Here is a 24,461-nt window from a genome sequence, read left to right on the forward strand (position 1 = left end):
CATTTGCTTAAGTCGTTTGCTGTGGTGGTAGGTTAAAAAAAATTACAAACAAACAAACAAAAACATTTTATTGTACAACAAATGATAATAATTTTTTTAATAAAAACATTCACGAGCACAACAGGGGGTCTTATCGCTAAGGCAGCGATTTCTTCCTGACAACCTGTTGGTCAAGAAGCTGTGGAAAATATAAAATTACAATTATTTCCAGCTATTGAGTGGCATAAAATGTATTTTTTAAGGATTTATTATTACAGTAATAGTGACTCACCCCGTCTTCACACGGGTGGTTTCTATAAATTACGGCAAAATTATCTAATAATGCATAACATCAATACTTAAGTAGCAGGTGGTTTAATATGCACAGATTAATTGCATGACCTAATACGATTTAATTGGAGCAAGCGGTAGCGTTTTAGTGGTTCTAAATATTTGTAATTAATGTGCGGTATACATATATAATAGAACATATTAAAATAAATAAATAAATATATAGATTTTATTTATTATATTTATAGGAATGCAATGGTGTATACAAAAATATCTTTAAAATGTATATAGATAACTATAGTCTAGATAGTCTAGTTCTGAATGTCATAAAATTGCTATACCCTAGCATTATTCAAAGACTAAGGTTTCTCCAGACTCCAGATAGATATTAAATTTGATTAGTTATGCAGATTTCATATCCCTTTGTCTTCTGTTTTGCATGTTATTTGGATAAGATCTTGATTATAGTGTGCATAACTATTAAATTGGCTAATTGCTAGCTGTGTTGTTTATTAAAAATAACTTATAATTATAAATTTTTATTTATACTTATATGAACATGAATGAATTTATAAACTTATAAGGTCTATTCAGAAAAATGTTTTTATGAAATGTAGAAAACATGAGGACAATAATCCAATTTTAATCGTTCAATGAAGATTCTATTTTAATAAAGCAATGTTATCTCCGTTTTTCAAGAATAATAATTTTCATTAACCGATATTAAGCTCAAGTTGGGAATGTATTGATTAATCGACGTTTCCAGAAACGAAGGTTCTCGATTGGACTGTTTTTACACGCTTTTTATTAGCTTCACCTGTATGTTTGTATGTTTATTTGTTTGTATGTTTGTTTGTTTGTAACCGACTTCTTTGGGCGCGATTTTGACCCACTTTAAACGGCCAGATTTCGTTCAAACTTTGTAGATTTATTGAGGACCGATGATAATACACTATAAATTAATAATAGCGTGAGTAAAAAAAAAATATTTTATTTAAACAGAAGCGTGGGGTGCTTGTTAAGATATTATCGAAATCATAATCACTGTACTCATCACACATCTGTCAATAAATATCTATAACCATTGACCATGAATATATATACCTCCCCAGGAACTTCGATGACCTTTTTTGTAAAATAGCATTAGATCCTGCTAGCTGTGCCCCGCGGTTTCAATTACATAGTATATTATGTTATATATTTAAATGGACTATCAACACTGAACTAATTTCTCAAATCTTACCGATAGTTACTGAGATTAGCGCGTCCAAACTAACTCTTCAGCTTTAAATAATTCACTATAGAAAGAACTGCAATCACAACCAGACCAGAATGCGTCAAAGAAAACCTGTTAAGAGCTATTACAGAGTGAACCATTAAACTCATATAGCATTACGGCAGCGCATTTTTTGCTTTTGATTCCCTTCATGAATGTTTCAAAGAGTCATACATCCAATCCAATTGTACAAATACAGATGTGACAGCATGATTTAAACCTACAGTTAACACCCCGCATTGTTTAAAAGCTCGTTTAGGCTCGTACAATCAATACTACGTTACGTGCCAAGAGCGTTGATTTTTTGTCGGCCACAACGCCCGGGGGAAATCATATGTCGGCAACATGTCGGCCAGCTTGAGGGAGGTGTCGGCCAGCTTTGGGTGATGTCGGCCAACTCGGGTGCCAACAATGTGATGGACGTGGATATTTACGGATGAAGGGCTACGTGTTGTTTTGATATATGACTCAGCGAAAATGTTTGTGATATCTAGGTTCCGTTTTTACTTGGATTGGTTAGAAACGTACAGCACAATTATGTCACAGATTGTTTTAAGGTTTTTACACTTGTATAAATTCACTTTTTTACTTGAAGATCAATAAAATCATTGGAGTATTTAGTAAAGATGTTAACTCTGTAGGGTAATTCGACTCGACAACGAAATTGTGTTGAATGTACAGATAAATAATAAATTTTACATATGTACATATGTAGTAGGAGTGTATTCTCTAATAAACTTAATTTAAATGAATGCGAGCATCATGCGATACGATGTGTTGTGAATAAAAAGCTTAAAAACAAAATGACAAACAAATCAACTATCTTATATAAGACTTACTTTTGCCCGCGGCTTCGCAAGCGTTAAATTAGGAGATATTTAGTTTAATAAACCATCCTCTTGAGTTTTCTATTTAAAAAAACCCATCTCAATCCGTTGCGTAGTTTTAAAGATTTAAGTACCTATGTATGCTACTGCTGCCGTAGGGACAGAAAGAGCGACTTTTTAAATTATGTAGTGATGAAGTCTCACTTAAACAGAACAAGCTAAACAATATGAAATGATAAAAAATGTTACCTACATATACCTACTACTACCTACCTATTCCTTTAAATTCTATGGACTAGAAAAGTCCTTTAAACTTATGTTTCCACGATTAACTAGAAGCAAATGCTTTGTCTTAAAGGAACCGCCGTGGGAAATCGAGACAGACTAATTGTAGTTAACGAGTGCCATGAGACGTTTTTCGCGTCTAGTTCAATGACCCCAAAACTTCTTGGTACCCCCAAAATGCCCCAGACGTATAATTAATGTACCCTGTGCTTGCTTGGCAGTTTTATTGTATGAATTTATTTGTACAGTTGCTCGGAGGAATTTAATTGGATATGAAATTTGAATTTAAATGGAACTTAAATTTGTTTTTTCTTGTTCTTTGTAATACAGAGTTGTTTATGATTAAAGAAAGAAATATTCAATGATGTAGGAACCACAATAAAAACACGTTATTCCCTGTGGTAATTAGATGGTCGATCTCCAAATCCTACTAATGTTATAAACGCGAAAGTTTGCTTTTCCTCGACCGTCCCAGTCCATTCCTTCTTTCCAGTCGTTAATCCTTTCCTTTTCCCTTACCCTATAAAAGCTGGCAGCGTATTTACAGAATCACTACTTGCGAATGTTCACCAGCGGTGGTGGTCGCTCACCATCAGTCGAACCACCATCTCAGTTGCCCGCTATGACATAAAAAACGTACCACACGACTGACCTGCGAGTTATAGCTAGATGCTAAATAAATGCAGCTGATGAGTCATCAACTGAGAAGGAATTTAAATAATAAAACATATAAAACCCGATTAATTATTATTCTATGCGTCTATGTAATCATTTTTTTCTGCGACAACATCACTACATAGTAGCTTAGATCGTTAAAACTACAGTACTGAATTTATTGGAGATTTTGTTAATGGATAGAGTGATTCAAGAGCAAGGTTTATATGTATAACATCTATTATACTACTCAGAATTTAACGCGTGTGAAACCGCGTGTAAAAACCAAGTATTGAATGAATAAAATCCCTTGGAAAGTCTATTATTTGCAAATGTAATTGACGCGACTTATTATAAAACAAAACATAAAGGGATCGTTGTGTTAATACAAGAGCTCAACTGAGATAAAGATGTATTATCATTTTTCACATGAGGTATTAGACGGAATTTTCTGGATATTAGCCGAAAGACGAGAAGTGTGTATTTGAGGCTTTGATTATTAATATAAGTATCGCTTTATTTACTTTTATATCTCTACTAATTCAACGCATTCGCAAGTATTTATAAAACATACACCTATTTGGATATATACAGATGCTGAGTGGCCTCCCCTTTTAGGTCGCCATACAAATATGCGTATATGTTTAAGTTTTAATTTTATTTTTGTTTTTTTAGTTTATTGATTTTATATTGTTTGCTTTTTCTGTTCTCTGTATTTGTAGTGTGGTGTGCTTCATAAATGTATATAATATATTATACCGATTTTACTGCAAACGAACATGATTTTGAAAGAAAAAAATAAGTATTTATTTAGCAGATATAACACTATGTTCATGGACTTTAGCGTAAAAACATATAAAGACCTTGAATGAGTGTGAAAGGAGACACAATATATTGCTATCGCGAAAAATAATATGAGTCAGCGGGAACTTTTTCAGTACACATCAAAATTTGAAACAAACAAAATCAAAGAAACAGACGTTATTTCACATAACAGCATACAATAACCATTTGAGACTTTAATAGGTCGAAACGAAATTTGCTCTGCAACGACAGGAATTTTGTTGCTAAAGAAAGATTGAGGTTTCTGTTAAAACTTCTTTATCGCCACTTGTGTTACAGAACTGAAGTAATGAGTTAACTTGCATCAGCGTTGCTATTGTATTTGTTTATTTAATTACACCGTATATAACTTCCTACTTCCACTTTTTTATAACGGATAAAAGACGATTCTTGATGCACGGTGGGAGACCATTCTTACTTGGTGGAAGTGCTGCCCGATTGCACAGCGAGCTTTGCGTCGTTAAGGAGTTTAATTCTGCGGATTCCCTGCCGGCGTCTGTCTTTCCAGAGAACAATAACTCCGAAAGACGAGTTAACAGACACCTGACGTCACTTACCACCATAGACCGCGTCACCGCTTTCTAACATATGGCTATCTGTATAAAAAATACAAGCGCCTGTTTAAGCCTAGCGTGCAAGCCTAGCGTCACCGAGGCGGACCCGGGATACTCAAAATATGGCTCATGTTACTCAGTAACGATGTTGCTACCTACTGGTAATTTTATGTCGCAGGAGCACGTGACCAATGTCATCAATATACAAGCTTTGCTAGAACGAGGTCGTTGTTTAGTTCTAGAAAATTATCGACAATCCTAGATCCATAATACCTACTTTTTAGTGGGGAAGTCTTGCATAGATATCCTCGGTCACAGAGGAAGTAACCGTGGTTTATGTCGGGTTCCTATCGACCAAATCCCCACTGTGTTCCGTCGAGCCGTCCGCGATTCGTTCGCGACCCTCTCGCCGACGCCCCCTATCGTGCCCTGGAGGGCCAAGGTTACACTTACTCAAAATCTATACCAAAAATAAAATGCTTAAAAATACAAAACACATTACTATAGATATGTTATTCATGTTAGTAACAAATTTTTAAAAATAACACAACACAATTTTATCTGGTCATGCAAGCGACTGCCACGCCAATTTCTCAACAATGTGAAATTAATAATGTAGTGGAAGAGTTACTAAAGCCTTGGTGTTATAATTTCATTAGTGATATTACACCAGAGCGGTCAGCGCCCTCAGCACGCTCCCAATATCCTAACATAAACTTAACGTAATTGAACGGCTCCTGAACTTAAAATTGCCTCCTGAGTCGTGAAGTATACTATAATACGATCAAATTATGTGGGTAGCATTTATGTGTAAGTATTTTTTAAAGTGTATTAATATAAGATGCAAGAGTTTTGTGAAAGAGACAGGGAAAATATGCCTAGTCTCTCGTATTATTATATAGGTGTAACAATATGCTGATCTCATTATAAAATCCTTTCAATACTTGATTTAGACGAGTTCTGAGATAATTCTTACAAGTTTTTCTTTGTAACCTACCAGGATTTTTACGAGATATAATTTGCCCAAAACTAATGATTAAAAGACTGAAAATACATTAAAAGTTCATATATTGCAAAGTGAATAAACAGACAGCCAGCCGCGGTTGGCGATTTCCTTCTTAAATTAGATTTCATCTCCAAGGCTAATCTGTATCTATATTAAACTTCATAAATTTTTACTCAGCATGAAAATAGCAGAAATCCATATATATTTATATCTAATATATAAAACTCGTGTCACAGTTTTCGTTGCGTTTCGTGATGAAATTTTTTGTGCTTATCGGGTAGGTCTGACAATCAGACAACATCTATTTTTTGTAACCCTAAATGATAAGAATAAGGCAGAACAGCGTTTGCCGGCCTAGCCTATAGAATCGTCGTTCTTAGATTTAATAATACTAGATTTAAATGGAGTCAACAACTATCTTCAAATGGGGCGATAGCAGTGTGGGGTGGGGTAGAGTGGTGGTGTGCCAGTCGCGATGCTGTTCCACTTTCTGTTCATTATGTAAGACAGTGACGCGTTACATTTCCGAAATATTGGTTGTTTCGCTCTGGTACAAAGTTAGTAGCGCTAAGAACATTCAACTGTGCTTTTGAAGAATATTGGGAAGCTTTGTTAATTTATATAAGTAGTTAAACATAGACGTGGATAAGGGTCGAGTTACTAATCGAGTTATTTTAAAAGTATTTTTTGACTTTGGCGTGATCACATGCCATAAATACATACATAATAATTATATGAGTGAATCTAGTATATTTTATAACATAATCCTATATGTCTTGAAATAAACTCCTTATTCGCTGATTTACCATATTTATAGAAACTTCCTTACCTGTCTTGATCTTTGATATGTAATTTTCTATTATTATCTACGACTCATGGATCATCGTGAAAGCTCCCTCCGTCATTGCATAATGCATAAGGAACCACTTATCTAAGCTATCATGAGCTGAGTGGTCCATTCTATTTACGTGCAATTTAGTTTTTCTGACACAAAATGTTCCAAAATCGTTTAATCAAAAAGTATTTTGAGTTCTATAGCGAAGAACCTAACCATTGTAATCTAATGTTTGTCATTACTTCCGATGTATATTAAACAAAAGGTTACGTGTTACCTACAAACCTCGTTTCTAAGAAAGCTTTCCAGTACCTTCAGATGGACTAGATTTATATGGGACTGAGTACGGTCTACTTTCTATAATCTAACGTTCCAACGTAAATCTAAATGTAAGTTATGAATAATTTTGACATAATGCGGCATTTCAATGCTGTAGTATTATTTACATTTAATTTTCAATGTAACGTAACGGTTACAAATATTTATTATAAATTTGTGGTTGAATGAAGGATATTTTCAGATAATTTTAATATAGGTTGATGCTATTTTGAAATCTTTAATAATCAATGTTTTTTTAATCATTTATGTTATGTATTAATTATATATTAATGTACCTCCTTTGTTTTTGGAAACGTTTCAATATGATTAAAATATAAACTTCAATGTCGTATAAATATATCGACACATAGCCCAAGCATTTGCACATACATAACTGTACATAAAAATGCTACCTACATGTTTATACTAAATGTACACACACAGGCTTTGACGTCATCGATGGTTTCAAAGCTTAATCGCGCATGAAGTTGCGAACGTGCTCTATGTAAACGATCGTGTTAATTAACCGTTCGCTAAATGGCACCGTTTGTTGAGTAAAATATAGCTTTGTTTGCCAACGATGATTGAGTACACTGCTGAGGTGCGCTGCGTGCTGTGATTCGAAATACGGTTTGGTTCCCTATGATAATATAGCTTGTGTTGGTAGATATATAAAACAACGTTCTAAATATCCACGAAATATGATGACAGCCTTTTCGTTATGAAATTATTCAACAAGTCTATTGCTTAGTATATAAAGAATAGATTGGAAAAATACACGGCACAATTTTCATATTTTATTTTTCTTTGCTAGTGTCTCTTACCTAACCTAACCTACGTGGAATGGTCCACGTGCAACATTTCTAATGATACCAGCTCAGCGTCTGTCGGTGCATTTTATAACATATAAGGGAAGCTTGTATAGTTTATATATTACAAGGTTTAATTTTTTATAGTCGATTGAAAACTAGCAGCAAGAATTGTCTATTATAAACTTATCGATTCGAAATTGCTTTGAAGAAGCCTTTCTGAATATATATTATCTAGTTTGAATTTGTTACGCATACTTATTTCGTAGTTTGGGATCTAGCTAATATTTACTTTGTGAGTCTTTTAATGCGTAAATATTTGAATGGAACTTATCTATTGAAGGGCAACTTTAGAGATTTAGTCTATACATTACGCTGGAACATGTATGCTATTGTGTTGGTCAGTGTCTCGAGCTTTAGGTATGTTTAAATTCGTATTTTTCAATATAAACAGTGGTAAGATAATTTATTAAATTTTAAATTAGGGACTAAGTTAATTATTGTTTGTTTCATGTTAAATGTTGATAGATTTTCAGGATATCGTTCGTTGTAGGTATACCGGTTATATACTGATTTTAAAGTTGGTTGACTTTTTTGGTTGACTTTTTTATTTGAAAGTTGATGCCTTCCGTTTAATCCCATTAAAATTTGGAGTAGTTCTGTTAATTTGAAGGCGGTATTTAAAAACAATTATTTTTAAACTGCACTGTTTCAAAACCCACAGAAGTTAAAATATCTGCATAATATTTGAATAATTTTTTCTTTCGATCGAACAAAGTTGAAACTACTAAAGTTCAATATCTATTAATTAGTAATTACATTGTTTTACAATAAGGCTATCATCGCATATCCGTTATATCAAATGGAGAATGAAATATACCCCATATCTGCCACACTACCATTTATGAGTTCTATTGTATTCTGAATATTACTTTGTTCTTTTCTGTCTAGCCAGCCATATGGTAGCCCTGTCATAGCAATAAAACTAAATACAGAACAGTCGTGATCGTAAAGTATAAAAAATATAGTAGGTTAATTGTTTGGGCTTTTGTATTCATTAAATAATGCGTTAGACAAATAGGATATGTTCTATTTATTTGCTCTGTGGCTGAAATAAGCTATAGATCCTGCCCGAAACCAACAAAACACATATTTAGAATTTAAACTAAAATACATTTTTGAATAATACTATCATACTATATATCTATACTTTCTTGTGCGTTGTATATGCTAAGATATTAATTTCGAATTGTATAGACAATAATGTATATAAAATAATGATCACAGTAAGCTTTTCATAAATGGCATGTCAACACTGTGTAATAGAACACTGGACGCCATCTGCTAACAGCTAAGTATTTAACTTCAGCTTAACCAATGAAGCATATACTCACATATTACTTACTTAACTTAACAATTACTTTTCCGACCAAGCCCCACTCCAATACTTTACCCAACAATTATTCTCATATGATTAATTCGATGTTTACAAGTATAAGACATTCAACAGACAAGAATTCAAACGGATTTAACAAGGTTTGTTTATCTAATAACTCTTCCATTACGCTATATCATTACAGTCTAGTTGTAATAATTTAAGTCTGCCTCTCTCCTAACAGTCGTACGAGTAACACATCTTAGCAGCTCTTTCTCAATACTCCACAGCAAGGATATATGTGACATTATTTATCCGTTCTCTATCCAGACGAAGCCATAGCTCTAGTAGTTAGTAAGGTCGCGTGTGCCGTGTGGAGTCGATGTCGCCGCGGCGCCGTCCAGCCGACCGCTGACATTACAGGGTTGGCTGCATTAATGTATGGATTTTTAGTTAGCGTTCCAGTGTGAATTGTAGGCGGCCGCTGGAAATTGTGCGGCCGTATCTGTTTTTGTTATGAATGGATAGGATTTTGATATTGTTGCGAGCAATGGATATGTAGTGATCATTTTTATTCGTTATATATCTGTATGATTTTGTTTACATTTAAATGTATGCATAAACGATATATGTTTATTTCCGAGCTAGGTACGTAATAAATTTGTTCAGTTAACTTATTTAAGAATTAATAAAGTGATAATAAAACTTATGAAGGTTGCAGTTTCTGTTTAATATAAAATCGATATATAACCCAAAGATGCTTAAAATATCACAGTGTGATGCTTATACGACCTTATGTATGTGTTAATTATATATAGGTACTATATGTAGCTCAACCAATTAAAGCATTCAATATTGAAATTAGAAAATTGAGTAAAAATAACTAGGATTTATATAAGACAGCCCTACTAGCGGCTAATATTTCAAACCAAAAGTACTCTTTTCCGTGTTGCTACAGATTATAGGTAAAGTTTGAATTTTCAATATAAACTTGGTACAACGAAAATGCTATAGTTTCGAGCGCTTGAATTTGAATTTGAAATTATAGTTACAGTTTGGTAAACTAAAGCGTTTTTGATTGATGTTCACAACCATTTAAAAAATTAGAGACATTATTAAAGCTTCAAAAAAATTTGACCACGAGGCAGGATGAGGCCCGCATCTTTTTGCCAAAGCTTAGCAACGCTTAGCCTCTCAAACAGACGCGGGTTCGTATCCCGCCTCGTGATCTAATTTTTTCCATGCTTTAAAAATGTCTCATTAATAGCAACATACAGCATTTCAGTGCTATAAAACTTATGAGCATGCTTCACAACGAATTCGACCAGCTCGCACCGGGGAAGTACCACACCCCCACAGAACTCCATCCTGAAAATAATATCATGCTATTGTGTTTAGTGCGGAGTTTGAGGCTCGATTCCTTTTCCTCACCCTTCCCATTCCATTCCTTCTTTCCAATCGCCAATCCTCACCTCTTCACCTCAAAAGCGGCGCATTCGCAGAGCTGTTGCAATGTTTTCATGGGCGGTGGTGATCGGTTACCATCAGGCGAACCACCAGCTCAGTTGCCAACTATAAAATAAAAGTTAGAGATAGCTAGAATTACGAGCAGATACGGCGTAAAGCACATCACCAATAAGAACAATACTCGCTTTATCATAAACCGTTTATTTATGTTTCAAACCTCAAATACCTTTTGTTGTCTGGCCGCAGATGCAGCCGCGCTTGGTTAAAAAACAATTTGCATAGGTGTTCTCGTTTCGAATTAAAAATGAATTTTAAGCGATGATTTTCATAAAATTGATATTTTGTGATTGTGATCTTTGTGCCTGGAGATAGTTATATAGGCTATTTTTTACTTCAGTGAAACATGTCACGCCCCCGGGAATCATCATAAAAATGTACAAATGTTACGTAAGATTGTGTGGCACTTTAACTGTATTAGTTAGAATATATATTTTTTTATTAACAAAGAAACCATTCTTTGGTATGAAGTGCGAGTGACACATTACAATATATATTGAAATTCCTATGAAGCATCATTACATTTCTATATATAAAATTCCTGTGTCACAATGTTGGTAACCATAGTCCTTCGAAACGGCTGGACCGATATGTATGAAATTTTGTGTGTACATCGGATAGGTCTGAGAATCGGCCAACATTTATTTTTCACACCCCTAAATGATTACCAGGATTTACCGGGATAGTTAGTGTTAATAATAACAAATAAACTCCTTCATCGCTTCTGTCTGTGTCTATCCGCGTACACTCAAAAACTACTTCTCCGATTTTCATTGTTTTAACAAATGAATAGCGTACAAAGCGTACATTAGACGTTGCGACCGTAGCCGCTGGCGGAAAGCTAGTTTGTAGTATTGTAGTGAAGACGTAACAGGGCTGAACCGCTGTTGAAACTTAGGTCACTTGTGTCGTAAAATTTATAGACTTTGAAATGTAGGACGACCTAACAACTTAGCGCTTAGCTTAGGTTTGTTGTGTGAGTAATGTTCAGTATTCGTTGGTTGCTTGTAAATTTCATTTAATTTATGAATTGGTATTATATCTGGCGTTGTATTAACTCGAGAAATTAAATAGCACAATATAGCATAAGACAACAATTATTATTGTTTAATGTAATTAAAAATTCGTCAAAAATTAATTGCTACACACATAACGCTACAGAAATTAAAATCCTGGGAAGTATATCCCGGTCTCTTTGAGGACGCTAATGTACTTTGGAATTTCACATCACGTCAGCATAATCGGGAATAGGGCGGCGATGTTCACTTCGCGAACATTTATTTTCATCTGTCAAATAAATGTCTATTCGGTTATAGATTCACGCAGTTATCCCTACCGTATGCGGTGAACGTGGACTTACAAATGTGGGTAAAATCTATATCTTAATTCTAGTTTTAGAATTACGAGTGTGTGTGTAGGCATGTGGCATATTTCAAAGTCACTTTGAAACAACTTATTTATCCAGTTATTTATCCAATTTTATTGTTAATTTTTGCACCATCAGCACATAGAATTAAAATATATTTTAAAACCAGTCCATATTTCCTTATTTACTGCATAAATAGGTAGATCAGTTGATCTTTGACTAGGTACTCTCTCTCTTTAATCCGTTTGATACATTGAATCGAAGTGATGAATGTATATTTCGTATAAAGCCTATAATTACCAATTTTCTCTCAAATCGATATCCATTACGAACGTTTCACGATCGCGAATATCGTATTTTACAAATCATGATACTCATTTTATCTTCCCAATTTAATACTCAATTATACATACTATTTAACAAAGCTTTTTTCAACATGTTCTGAAAATAATAATTCAAATTAAACCATCATTCAAAGGTTTAAAAATAATGAGATCCAGACGCGAAATAAGCATTGATAGCGCACTTTTCTAATTAAATACGTAACGACTGTCTGTTGGGTGCAGTGCAATTGTTTCATTACTATCTCAGTAAAATACTGGCTGAGGTCCTTTATACTGCCACTGAAAAGACTTCCCGACCTCCAACCGTTCATTATTATGGCAGAATATTCAGACAAAGCATTTCGTAAATTAAAAGCGTGGACGAGGCGGTTATGGTGCACTGGAAATGACGGGGAATCGTTGGAGAAATATGGACATTAGGTGGTCTTTGTGCAGATTAGCTGGTTCCTTGGAGTTCCGAAGTTATCTCCTGTCTGAACTGATTTATGGTGTTTAAGTAGCTTGTAAAGAAAATAAAGGGTAAATGTTAACGCAGTATTTTTATTGGTACGTAAGTTGGGAGTTCTTTGTTCATATCACGTAAGCCAACGCTGTATTTTATTACATTAACAAAGAAACGTAACAGAATCTATTTATGTTTTATCAATGAATAACATCGTCCGTTTCATTGTTTCTGTCTTCTATCTTATGGTGTTATTTTCTTTAGTTCCAAAGAAGAGTAATCAGAAATGTTGTAAGTTTTATAATTTTGTTGTATTATTTTCATTAAATATTCTGTGCCTTTTTCTTCTACCTCATCTTACAATATATTGATAATAAGTTTTGTTTACATAAAAAAATGCAAATACACAATTTGGAAATATATGCACACGTACTACACACACACATTGTGTGTTGATGTGATGCTCATATGCACCCCTTATTTGTGGTCTTTTGACCGTCACCTTGGTACAGTAGTAAACCACCTGGTCACGGGTTCGATTCCCGACAGGGCCTTACTAAATGTCTCCACCTGACAGGACAGGACGAGTAGAAGGCCTCGTACTTGTCCGTAAAAACAATCGATCAGTGAAACTAATGCTTTGCCCATAACCCACGAGGGACCACGGGAATTCCCTTTCCATTCATTGTAAGCGTATCCGCAAGTCGAATGCAGTTAATGACGGCTATATATGTACTTTTACATAAGAATTAGAAGAACAAAGCCCCGAGTTAGACGCAGTAGGTGCACAGTGTACGGCTAATCGCAGTTTTCATTGTGTCGGTGTACATTGTTGGTATAATCACAATATTCTTTTGTATTCTTTAAGTATTATTGCGCTCGTTTTTCAACGTCGTTTCTAGTCTATTGTGAGCCTAGCTGATAGAAAACGGTCTAGTGTTTAAAATCTTTTGATTTGTTTTCTCTTAAGTAATTCAGCGTGGAAGTTGTTTATAATAGCGAGGTAAGGAATGTCGCGTGAAATCATTTCTCGCACAAGCATTTCTATAATTGCTTAGCTTCTTCCGAAGCTCTTTTGAATTTAAAACTTAACGATAATAGTTTTAAGCGTGTGTCTCTTCCAAAATTAAATGCATATTTTGTTTTTATTATTATTCATATTACACAGATTTTTGATTTATTGATTTATAACTAAATTACCACCTAATGAGATTGTAATCAAACTTTTTGGTTTCTTCACAATGTTTTGTTGTGTTTCCTTGTGTTAGTATTTAGAAATTTGAGACTTTTGAAATCGTCTGGACGGTTTGTTGTCAAATGTATATTCAAATACTGCTTTAAATGCAACTCGATCTTCCAGCTGGTTAACAATACAAACAACTAACGAATGTCACACAACGAATCTTGAACAATAAGAAAAATCTAACGAATGTTCCAAATATTAACTTATGTTTATAATTACGTATCTCATGTGCTACTTTATGTAATGAAAATAAATGTCTAAAAGTTAACAACAAACTTATCCAAATTTTACACGTTCATCTAGTGTTTAATCGATTGTTCAGTATATCAGATTTATCCGCACTATTTGATAAAAAACAATCGAATGATATAGTATTTTCTTGTGTCTGATTTTACGCGAGTATTATACAATTTGAAATTAAAGACTTTTTAACGGCTTTTAAACGCGATTTATTCATTATATTATTAACCCGACACGGGGAGTCTCCCCGTGACCACGTTCGCTGTAAAGTATTCGAAACGTCGGGTTAATAATATAATGAATAAATCGCGTTTAAAACCCGTTAAACAGTCTTTAATTTCTAATCGAACTATAGCTTCAATAAGTTAGCAAAAAATGTATCCACCGTTACCTGGTTGAGCTTATTTACTTTGCCGAAGCAGAGATCGAGCTGAAGCGATAAAGGTCGCCCAATCACACTTCTAGCGGAAGAATCAATTTCATTTGGCGTTCGATTTCTCAACGTTTTGTAGGAGCCATTTAAGCGGGGTCGGTGTTTGTTACTTTAATTATTTACGCGACTTTTGAGTTTGGACGGCGCTTTGAGATTCCTATAATAAGTTATTCTGGGGCGGGATTAGTTGTCTATAAAGAAGAGATCACTTGTTTTATGAAATTAGTGCCTAGATAATGAGTTGAGAATATTTTTCTAGTTTCTTAAAAACACTTTTACCAAGACCAAATTATATCAAAAACGTATAAAAGTTTGTGTATTATAGTTATTAGCTGTAACCCGTGGTTTCAACCAACCGCGTAAGTCCGTATCCCGTAGGAATATCGGTATAAAAAGTGCCTATGTGTTATTTCAGTTGTCCAGCTATCTACGAAGCAAATTTCATTGCAATCGGTTCAGTAGTTTTTGCGTGAAAGAGTAACAGACGCACGCATACATATGCATCTATCCTCACAAACTTTCGCATTTATAGTATTACTAGCTTTTCGCCCGCGGCTTCGCCCGCGTAGAATTCGCTTATATCGCGCGACATGGTAAGGAGTATTTTCTTCGCATCAAAAAGTATGGTTTGTTCTTTCCCACGTTTAGCTCCATCATCATACCAAGTTTCATCAAAATCGGTTTGACAATAACGAACTTTCATACAAACTTTCATCCCCTCTTTCAACTCTTTCTACCATTTTTTCGCGATAAAAAGTATCCTATGTTCTTTCCCAAGTTCAGTTCTATCTTCATACCAAATTTTGTGAAAATCGGTTCAGTGGTTTAGGCGTGAAAGCGTAACAGACAGACAGACAGACAGAGTTACTTTCGCATTTATAATATTAGTAGGGATTATTCGCCATTAGATGTCAGGAAGAATCATAATAAAATGGGACTACTCAAACGCAAGTAAGTTTAAACGCAAGTAAGTCGATAAAACACGAATAAAACACGAATATGACATTTTCTAAAAAAAATTCATAGCTAGATCGATTTATCGCCCCCGAAACCCCCTATATACTAAATTTCATGAAAATCGTTGGAGGCGATTCCGAGATTCCAATTATATATATATATATATATATATATATATATATATATATATATATATATATATATATATATATATATATATATATAGCTCGTTTAAAGGTATAAGATATAATGAATATTATGGTCTCGTATACGTCATATTTTTCATTTTTTTATTCAAATTAACTTTAAATCTCAATCGCTTATTCATAAAACAATCCTATGCAGTGGTAGCCTGTTAGAGATCGCTTATAGGCGATGTAGCCGCTTATTTAAAATAGTAAATATTTGTTTCCCTTTTGTATTCTTTTCTATATAAGTGTGGGTGTTAAATAATGCTTATTGTATTATAGGATGGTTGAGATAAACGATGTTTTTATTTCAATGTAATATCGAAAATCGAATAGGTAAGCAAAAAGGATAATATATACACTGCCTTATTTACACGGAACTATTGGCTAGCAATTTAGTATAATTGTTGTTACTCGGTTGCCATGGTAACGATTTCACGCTATGAACACTTATGAACATGGACAATTCATGCGAATGCAATATTTGAAACAAAAATAAGAGAGTTTGAAAATTTTAATTGTTTTTTATTATTTATATTAACCGTTTTTCCTGAAGCTTGAATTTTAATGGTTTCAAAACGCACTGCTCATTAAAATTATTACATTGTCACCGATCCTTCAGAAGTTACAAAAAATGCTTAGGTATATTAAATTTGTTTATTTCAAACATTGTTACGCAATAGAAATATAATTTATTTCATATACACTTACTTTATAATTTGCTTACTACCTATATGTAAATACAAAATCCATCCAATGCTAATGATTAAATACATTAAGGTTGTGTTGGCAACACCGTAAAAGACGGCAACCGGCAGCGTCGTGTCTGTGAACGTGACGTTTCTGGCCGTTGTGTTTTTGACGAATCCGGAATGTCATCGAAAATAAGAAAAATATATTGGATGGAATAGTTTGCCAACGATAAATTAATTGTGTTGATTGCTAAATAAGTTGATCACGTATTGTTTAATAGAGGTCAATTATAAAATACATGTAATCCTATCCTACTATATCCTACTATTATAAATGCGAAAGTTTGTAAGGATATTTGTGTGTTTCTTGCTCTTTCACGCAAAAACTGAAACTACTGAACTACTGAATCGATTGCAATGAAATTTGGTACGTAGACAGCTGGACAACTGGAATAACATATAGGCAACTTTTTATCCCGATATTCTACGATACGGATACGGACTTACGCGGGTGAAACCGCAGGGCGCAGCTAGTTTGCCACAATCAAAAGCGTAAGCGACACTGGACCAGCTTTGAGTGTCGAACAGCTAGAATAACATAGACCCATTTACATGACACAGTCTATCTAATTATATACTAAATTCCTATATGTAGCTGTGTAGGTAATTTATTCATGTGAACTTCAGTTAGACTGTTGAGGCACAAGCATGATACAAAGGATAAAGCAACCTGTACGTATTGTATATTGAATTATCTCCATGTGTTTTACGTTTAAAATGATGCATATACATTTGGTATGTAAATATTAACCTTTATGTAAGAAGTATCCCTAGCAACAGTATTGCACTATTAGTTATGCGACAATTGGTAAAGCTGGCGTTCGTCTGATGGTAATCAACCAGTACCGGCTATAAAAATTTGCGGAGGCTATATGCCTGTTCCATGCACTACCCATGGATTGTTGATTTCAGGGTTAAGGAATGGATTGATGGAGAGAGTTTCCTAACAATAATGAATAAATCATGTTATCGAGTACTAGCGGTCTGCCCCGGCTTCGCCCGTAGTACATTTATAGCCTGTAGCCTTCCTCAATATATAGGCTATCTAACACTGAAAAATTTTTCAAATCGGACCAGCAGTTCCTGAGATTAGCGCGTTCAAACAAAAAAAATAAACAAACTCTTCAGCTTTATAATATTAGTATAGATTAAAAAAACAATACAGACATGTTGAGAATCTGTTAGTTTTTTTTTTTGGGAACGTAAGTTAAAAATTATTATAAAAATGTCAAAAACTGGTTCTGTGACGTACTTCGTAACAACTGTTGCGTGACCTTAAAACAATCGATTCGGGCTAGCGCTTTATACCCGTATGCTTTACAGCCACTGCAGTGTTCTTAGATTTTAACTCCATTATGGGACTTATTTGACTTTAACTTTTGGGTCTTAATATGAGAAATTAATAAGGAAATCTTGTTATTAAGGTCTAATTACATATATCTTTGTGTCCGAGTGCGGAAAGTTTGTAGTAAATGTATAATATACTAGCTGTTTGCCCCGTTTTTACCCGTGGTACATATATAACCTATTAAAAAAAACATCACAAACTTCCATATAAAGACACAAATTTATCGTGGTTATAACATTTGTTTAGATAGTTTTAACTTAGAAAGCTTTACATCGAAATTATTGTTAGAATTGTTAGGTTTGGAAAAGGGTTTTTTATAAATGAATACTAACCTATATATACGTAATCTATTAAGTAAAAGTGAAGAAGTAAAAAAGATTAATGAATAGCGTAACCAGACATGACGTCAGATACTGCAAGTTAATTAAAAATAATAAAAAAGAAAACTCATTTTAACACGCGTCTAAAGCAATGTTTCTGAATGAAAATGAAATTACATTGCAATAGACTTATAAGTGCTTTTTCTATAATATACGTATTCTTTATTATTTCATGAATAATATGATAATTTTAGGAACTGCAAAAACTTCGTTGTTGAATGTATAAGTGTGACTGTTATAAAGCTTATACCTACTTTTGTATAGACAGAGCGAGCCGGAGACCCATATCCTTTTCCAGTCCCTTCCTTTATTCCTCTCGTCTTTCCTTTTTTAATCCCTTTCCGATTTATAGTCGGCAATGCATTTGTAGAGGCGCAAAGTCTGCAATCGACCTTACGTCTGTCCAAGTGTTCATGGGCGGTGGTAGTGCTTACCTATAGGCGACCCACCAGCTCCATTGCCGACGATGACATAAGAATCAAAGACAATGTCAGACATAAGCATATAATCATTCTAATTTAAAGAGCACTTCGACAAAGGAAGCTATGAACGACGCCGACAGAGGTTCTACAAAGCTAATAGAAATGACAGTTTAATTAAAACCTAGGCGCATGCATGAAAACTTACAAAGGAGTGTGTTGGCCTACAAAAGTGTGTCTAATACATTAGTAGGTTACGGACGAGTAAAGTTCTGATTGGGTGAAAATGCGGGAATCTTCGTGATCAAAATGAATAAAAGTTTTTTTAGTTTAAACTACAACTAGTCATATATGTCACTAACATATAGCATTCAGAGATCACACACCAATAGAATCCAACCAATTCTTAGATTCTTAGATTCTTAGATTTATAAATTAACAAAACTTGATATGTGACCATTTTGCAACAGTGAAAACGGAAAATATTTATTTCATTTACATTCATTTAACTGAACGCTTTACTATCCAATGAGTTTGTCATGTTCCTGTCCAGATTTTCTCCTCTGGCATCACTCCTTAGTTTCAAGACGCCTCTACCAGACTTACCTGACTTCGTAAATAATAATCATCAAGTAAATATCTAACATTTTATTACGTTTAAATACAAAAGTAATTTGCACAGGTTTAATTCGCCATAAACGAGTCGGAACTTTACCTATCCTGGCAACAAAGGAAATGCGAAATAGTTTTCGCATCGCGTTTTAAGCCCTAATGGAGTAATGGAAGTTATGATTTTGTTATGTAGGTTGTAGTTAAATTGTTATAATGCATGGCATGATTTAAATATTGTGACACGACTTACTGATAAAGTCACTGATAGGCACACATTTGACTTATCTTCATACTAGCTGCGGCCTGCGGATTCACTTGCGTAAGTCGCGTTTATGTATCCAGTAGGAATATCGGGATAATAAGTTATTAAAATTGTCCAGCTATCTACTTACCAAATTTCATTGCAATCGGTTCAGTAGATTTTGTGTGAAAGAGTAACAAACATACACATACATCAATCAACCTACACAAACTTTCGCATTTATAAAATTAGCAGGACTTCTTTGTTATTTTAATTGATACATTAGATAACAGAATATATCCGAAAGCTTTTGAGGTTAAATAAAAAATATGCATATATTATTTTATCAATTATAAATTAAGCCGCGTACCACGCTAGTAACGCCGCGGGTTACAACTAGCATCAATATCCAATAAAATGAATCAATAAATAACAATAATTATCCGAAACTCATACAGATGGCTCAAAGCAGATATCAGAACGTTCAGAAACAGAGTAAACGGTATCTGATATAGTCCCTTGATACATTTTGTTTGCTTGATCAACAAGATTGGTTAGAAAAGGAATAATGTAAGAGGATATTTTTCCGGCGGGTCCATATTCCATACCTTTTTACGTCATAGCGAAACGGGACTTGCGAAGTGTTACCTGACTATAATATATGTCATTTACAGAGTAATATTCACGGGCAATTTTCGTAAATCCCTCATTTATTATTATTAGGTGTTATGAATAATGAAAACCTGTGTTTTACGAAATATGCTCATGTGTATCGCGTTGTTGTATCGGTTGGGTTTAATGATTATTTTTTATCTGAACATTTTGTATGTTTCTATTAGTTAAATCGGAAATTGTCGACATTTAATGGACGGATTTAGTTCAGTAATAGTTTTAAAAACAACACGCCAATTTCAACTGTAACACCGTATTAAAAACTACGCTCTATATTATGATAGAATTTATTATATGTATTTATTTGTGACGTTTATTCTATGAAATAATTAAAGGCATATAGAACATAAGTTAATGAGATCATTTTAAATTTTATTCTTTTATAATTTTTTCTTTTTTTTATTCTTCTTTCTTCTTTTATAACATTCTACTCCTACACAAAAGAGCTATTTATAATCAAGCATGCGCCACAACGAAATCTGCCCTAAGCCCTTTCTTTCCCTTTGTAAATTAACATGTAAAGACAAAGAGTTTTATTCTGTAGATTCAATAATTCTAAATTTATTTGATACTTTCAGTGGAATTACGCACGTATTTTTCCGGACACAGTTTTTATAAAGCAACTAGCTCTTGTCCGCGACTTCGTCCATGTGGTTATGAAGTTATTAGCAGATAGTAAATGAGACTTTATTTCAACACAAGCTTATTGGTATTTCTTAATGTAGCTTTATTATAAAAGATGTCATTTAAAAGTAGACAGTTCGCTTTTGAAAATTAATGTATAGTTATAATTAATCTATACTAATATTATAAAGCTGAAGGATTTGTTTGTTTGAACGCGCTAATCTCAAAAACTGCTGATCCGAGTTGAAAAACTATTTCAGTGTTTGATAGCCCATATATTGAGACAGGTTATAGGCTATATATGTACCACGGGCGAAGCCGGAGCGAACCGCTAATTAGGAAAAAAATTTTTTTTTTCATTCTTCTGAAAACAAGATCATGGATTAAGAAATACACATATACAAAACATTGACGGTCACTTAGTTGATTTTAATAAAGACATAAACCCAACTGAAAATAAAACCGCCACACAAATGATAAAGTAATGTATTACCAGCCGCACACGTGACGTAATCACACCAGGTTGCTCCCTCGTCCTGGCTCGCATTAAGCTGTTATAATATCGCGCGAGGATTTGTTTGACATTGCTTATATTAACAATTCCGTTATAACGTGTGCTTTGTTTCATTTTGTTGCCGATTTGAGTCTATGTTTTTAACGAGCTTTTATTAGCTTCGCCTGTATGTGTAACCGTCTCTTCTAGACTCGATTTTTATACTAATTTTTAATTTAATAACTAAAAAATAATTAGGATTTAATTTAAAATTTGTACAGTTATCAGATCAATTTGTCTTATTATCCTGATTAGGATCGTTGGGATTAAATAATTTCTTACCTTGCGTATACTCTGTATAAAGGTAAGTGAGACAATTTAATTTATAACCATTGGTAGTTTTAGTTTTTTTTACTATATTAATTATTTTATTGTATTATTCAGGTGACTGTGACTTGTAGCATAAAAAAAAACCGGACGACCGTGGTAATCTATACATAAAATTCTCGTTTTATGTTAGTTACCATACTCCTCCGAAACGGCTAGACCGATTCTCATGAAATTTTTCGCGCATATCGGGTAGGTCTGAGATTCGGCTATAATCTATTTTCATATGCATAAATGATAAACGTAAGACAGAATAGCATTTGCCGGGTCAGCTAGTGTATGTTTTGATCTCTTATGTTTTGACTAGAACGTTCTCGGAGCGCTTAATTATTTATAGAGGTCCGACGATTTCGGAATTATGATTTTAGCATGAAGAGCACCTAATGCGTATACGGTATGTATTTTTATTATCCTAACATATCAAAAATCAAGGTAACTTAACAAATCACAACAGATAAATGTCCCATTTGACGATTCTTAATTCCCTTAGCAAAAAAATTTGATGACAAAAATTAAACAAATGTATGTAATAGAGTTGTTTTAATTTTTAAACTAACTCTTCCCCTATAGTCCTCCCTACAATATTTATTGCATCGCGACACGGAGTCCTCAAGAGGCGTTCGAGGGCCCATCTCTCACGCGTGCGAAGTACCCTCTATGGTTAAAAGATAGATCCCGAGGATATTATAGTTTTGTGATAATAGAAGCAGGTTTGTGTGATACCAGGGGTCGTATTGGTGGAAATTTCATTGACATATATAAAAAACGCAATTGTTGTAAAGATATGTTGATGCATCTTAGAAACTTATAAAAAATTTTGCTTAACGACTTTGGAAAGAAAAATCTTCACTCTTTCCAATTTTGGATCCTCTAAAAGCAGCGAGTGCAAACATCGAGTATTCATATTTTTGACACATACGCTTTTGATATTCTGAAAAATGTTCGCACTGTTTCACACCGCACATTTCTGCTTCAATTTTCTTTCTTTTGCAAAAGCCCACTGCGTGGTACGTTTTAGCAGCGTTCGTGTCACTGAACGATGACTGATGAACGGGTATCTAGAACAGTTGCTCGTATGGTTACACAGCCGAACCATAATACTCCTATTTCATCGACCATCAGCGTTTCGCAAACAACTTTACCATTTATCACGCAAACAATCTCAGTTATATCGAGCTCCATAGTTTCAAAACAGTAGTAGGGTACTAAGGTTTTTCACGAATCCATCCCCTACGTCGCTTTGCGCATGTGCGGCAACCGGCGCGTCCCGCAGTGTCATTCCGAACATTGACAAGGACGCACGCGTTCGCACCGCAGTGACGTCCCATATCGAATAATCGAATTCGTGTAGTGAAGTGCAATGTAGCATCGATTTGCGTGATCTCGATTGTGGTGTGCGTATCGATTTCAGAGACAAGGTAATAGGGTTGGGAAATCGAGGGTCGAAATTTTACAACGCGGACATTCATGTGAGTGTTTCTATGGTATAGCACGTGACACATGGAAAGTATGGTTATGGATGTGAGATTGTATGAGTCAGATGTTCTGTAACAACACGATTTTCATTCGAACGAATGTAATAGAAATTTAGTTTATGAGAAGAATATGTTGGACTAAGATCACTTTATCATATTTTGTCAGTGTAAGGAATATTTTATAATATTGTTTTATTACTTATAGGAATTTCATATAAATTTTAACGTTACTTTATTTTATATTCATTTGTTGTTCTTATTTCTGTATGGCTTCTCTCTGAACTCTCTGAAATTTATAACAATATTTCAGCCACGTACACACAGTACATACTTTGACAAGGTTATTATTTATTAACCCCGGTCATGAAGATTGATGTTTTTCTTATTGATGCGAAATCGATAGTTTCGTCTGGACAAGTAGTCTTACACAGCTTATATCTGTTTCATATGTGAATTATGAGCTATAGTCAAATAAAAGATGTTATACCTACTGATATGCTGCAGCCAATTTACAGTATGTCAGTACGTAGTGGATTCTATGATTAATGCATGAAATTAACATCGGTTTTTATATCTATAACGAGATTCAAAGGAGATATTTGTTAGGTATTTGTTAGTCCCTAGTATTATATAAACAAGCATTCTGCTATTACATAATACTTTTCATTTTACGCATACCAATTTTACGAGTTATGAAAGAGACACAAGACATCGTTGTGTATTGTAAAAATCTTCAACTACACTTGTATGACTCACTATAAACTTAACTTATCCGAATTAGACACTATTGAATAGAAATATAGTGTGTTTTTGTAGAAGGATTAACTTCCAGTTGAAGAAAGGACAGAATTTCTGCCAATGAGCACTGTAATGGAGGTGGTATATATTTCTTCAGGCATCGAGAACTGAATACCTGATAGAATATGAATTAATTCTTTAATACTGCTAATTTTAAAACAAAGTGAAGGCTAATTTTATAAAACGTAAAAAGCAAAATTTACGTCTTCAATTGTTTAGAGTACTTAACTCGTAAAGTGAAAGCTTTTATTACAATATCACCCTTTTGTTTTGTAAGGTAAATTTACAATGTTAAATTATTTTTTGATTAATACGTCCTATTTGGGTTTGTCTCGATTAAATATTAATTGTGGAGACAATTGAATGCTATTTCGTAAAGCATTTTGTTTGTGGAAGTAGCTTCACTGCTGTAGCTGGTTTTAAATGCGGTACGTGCTTTGTAACTATGCCCTAGAAATGTTTGTACTGTTA

The 24,461-nt window shown here is 33.9% G+C and overlaps 1 protein-coding gene across 10 annotated transcripts in view; it reads left to right on the forward strand.

Annotated features, from left to right (window-relative positions):
* Window positions 1-24,461, forward strand: part of LOC119829729 — a 109,142-nt gene that overhangs the window by 26,700 nt on the left and 57,981 nt on the right. The window contains exon 1 of one of the 10 annotated variants that reach the window (XM_038352371.1): window positions 23,028-23,135. The exons of 8 other annotated variants lie outside the window; for them this stretch is intronic. The gene's annotated coding sequence lies outside the window, so the exon portion shown is untranslated. Of the gene's footprint in view, window positions 1-23,027; window positions 23,187-24,461 lie in introns of those variants that run through there. One more of the 10 variants, XM_038352369.1, reaches the window with a different exon arrangement.

Source organism: Zerene cesonia, chromosome 10 (genome assembly GCF_012273895.1).
Source record: "Zerene cesonia ecotype Mississippi chromosome 10, Zerene_cesonia_1.1, whole genome shotgun sequence".
NCBI classification, from domain to species: domain Eukaryota; kingdom Metazoa; phylum Arthropoda; class Insecta; order Lepidoptera; family Pieridae; genus Zerene; species Zerene cesonia.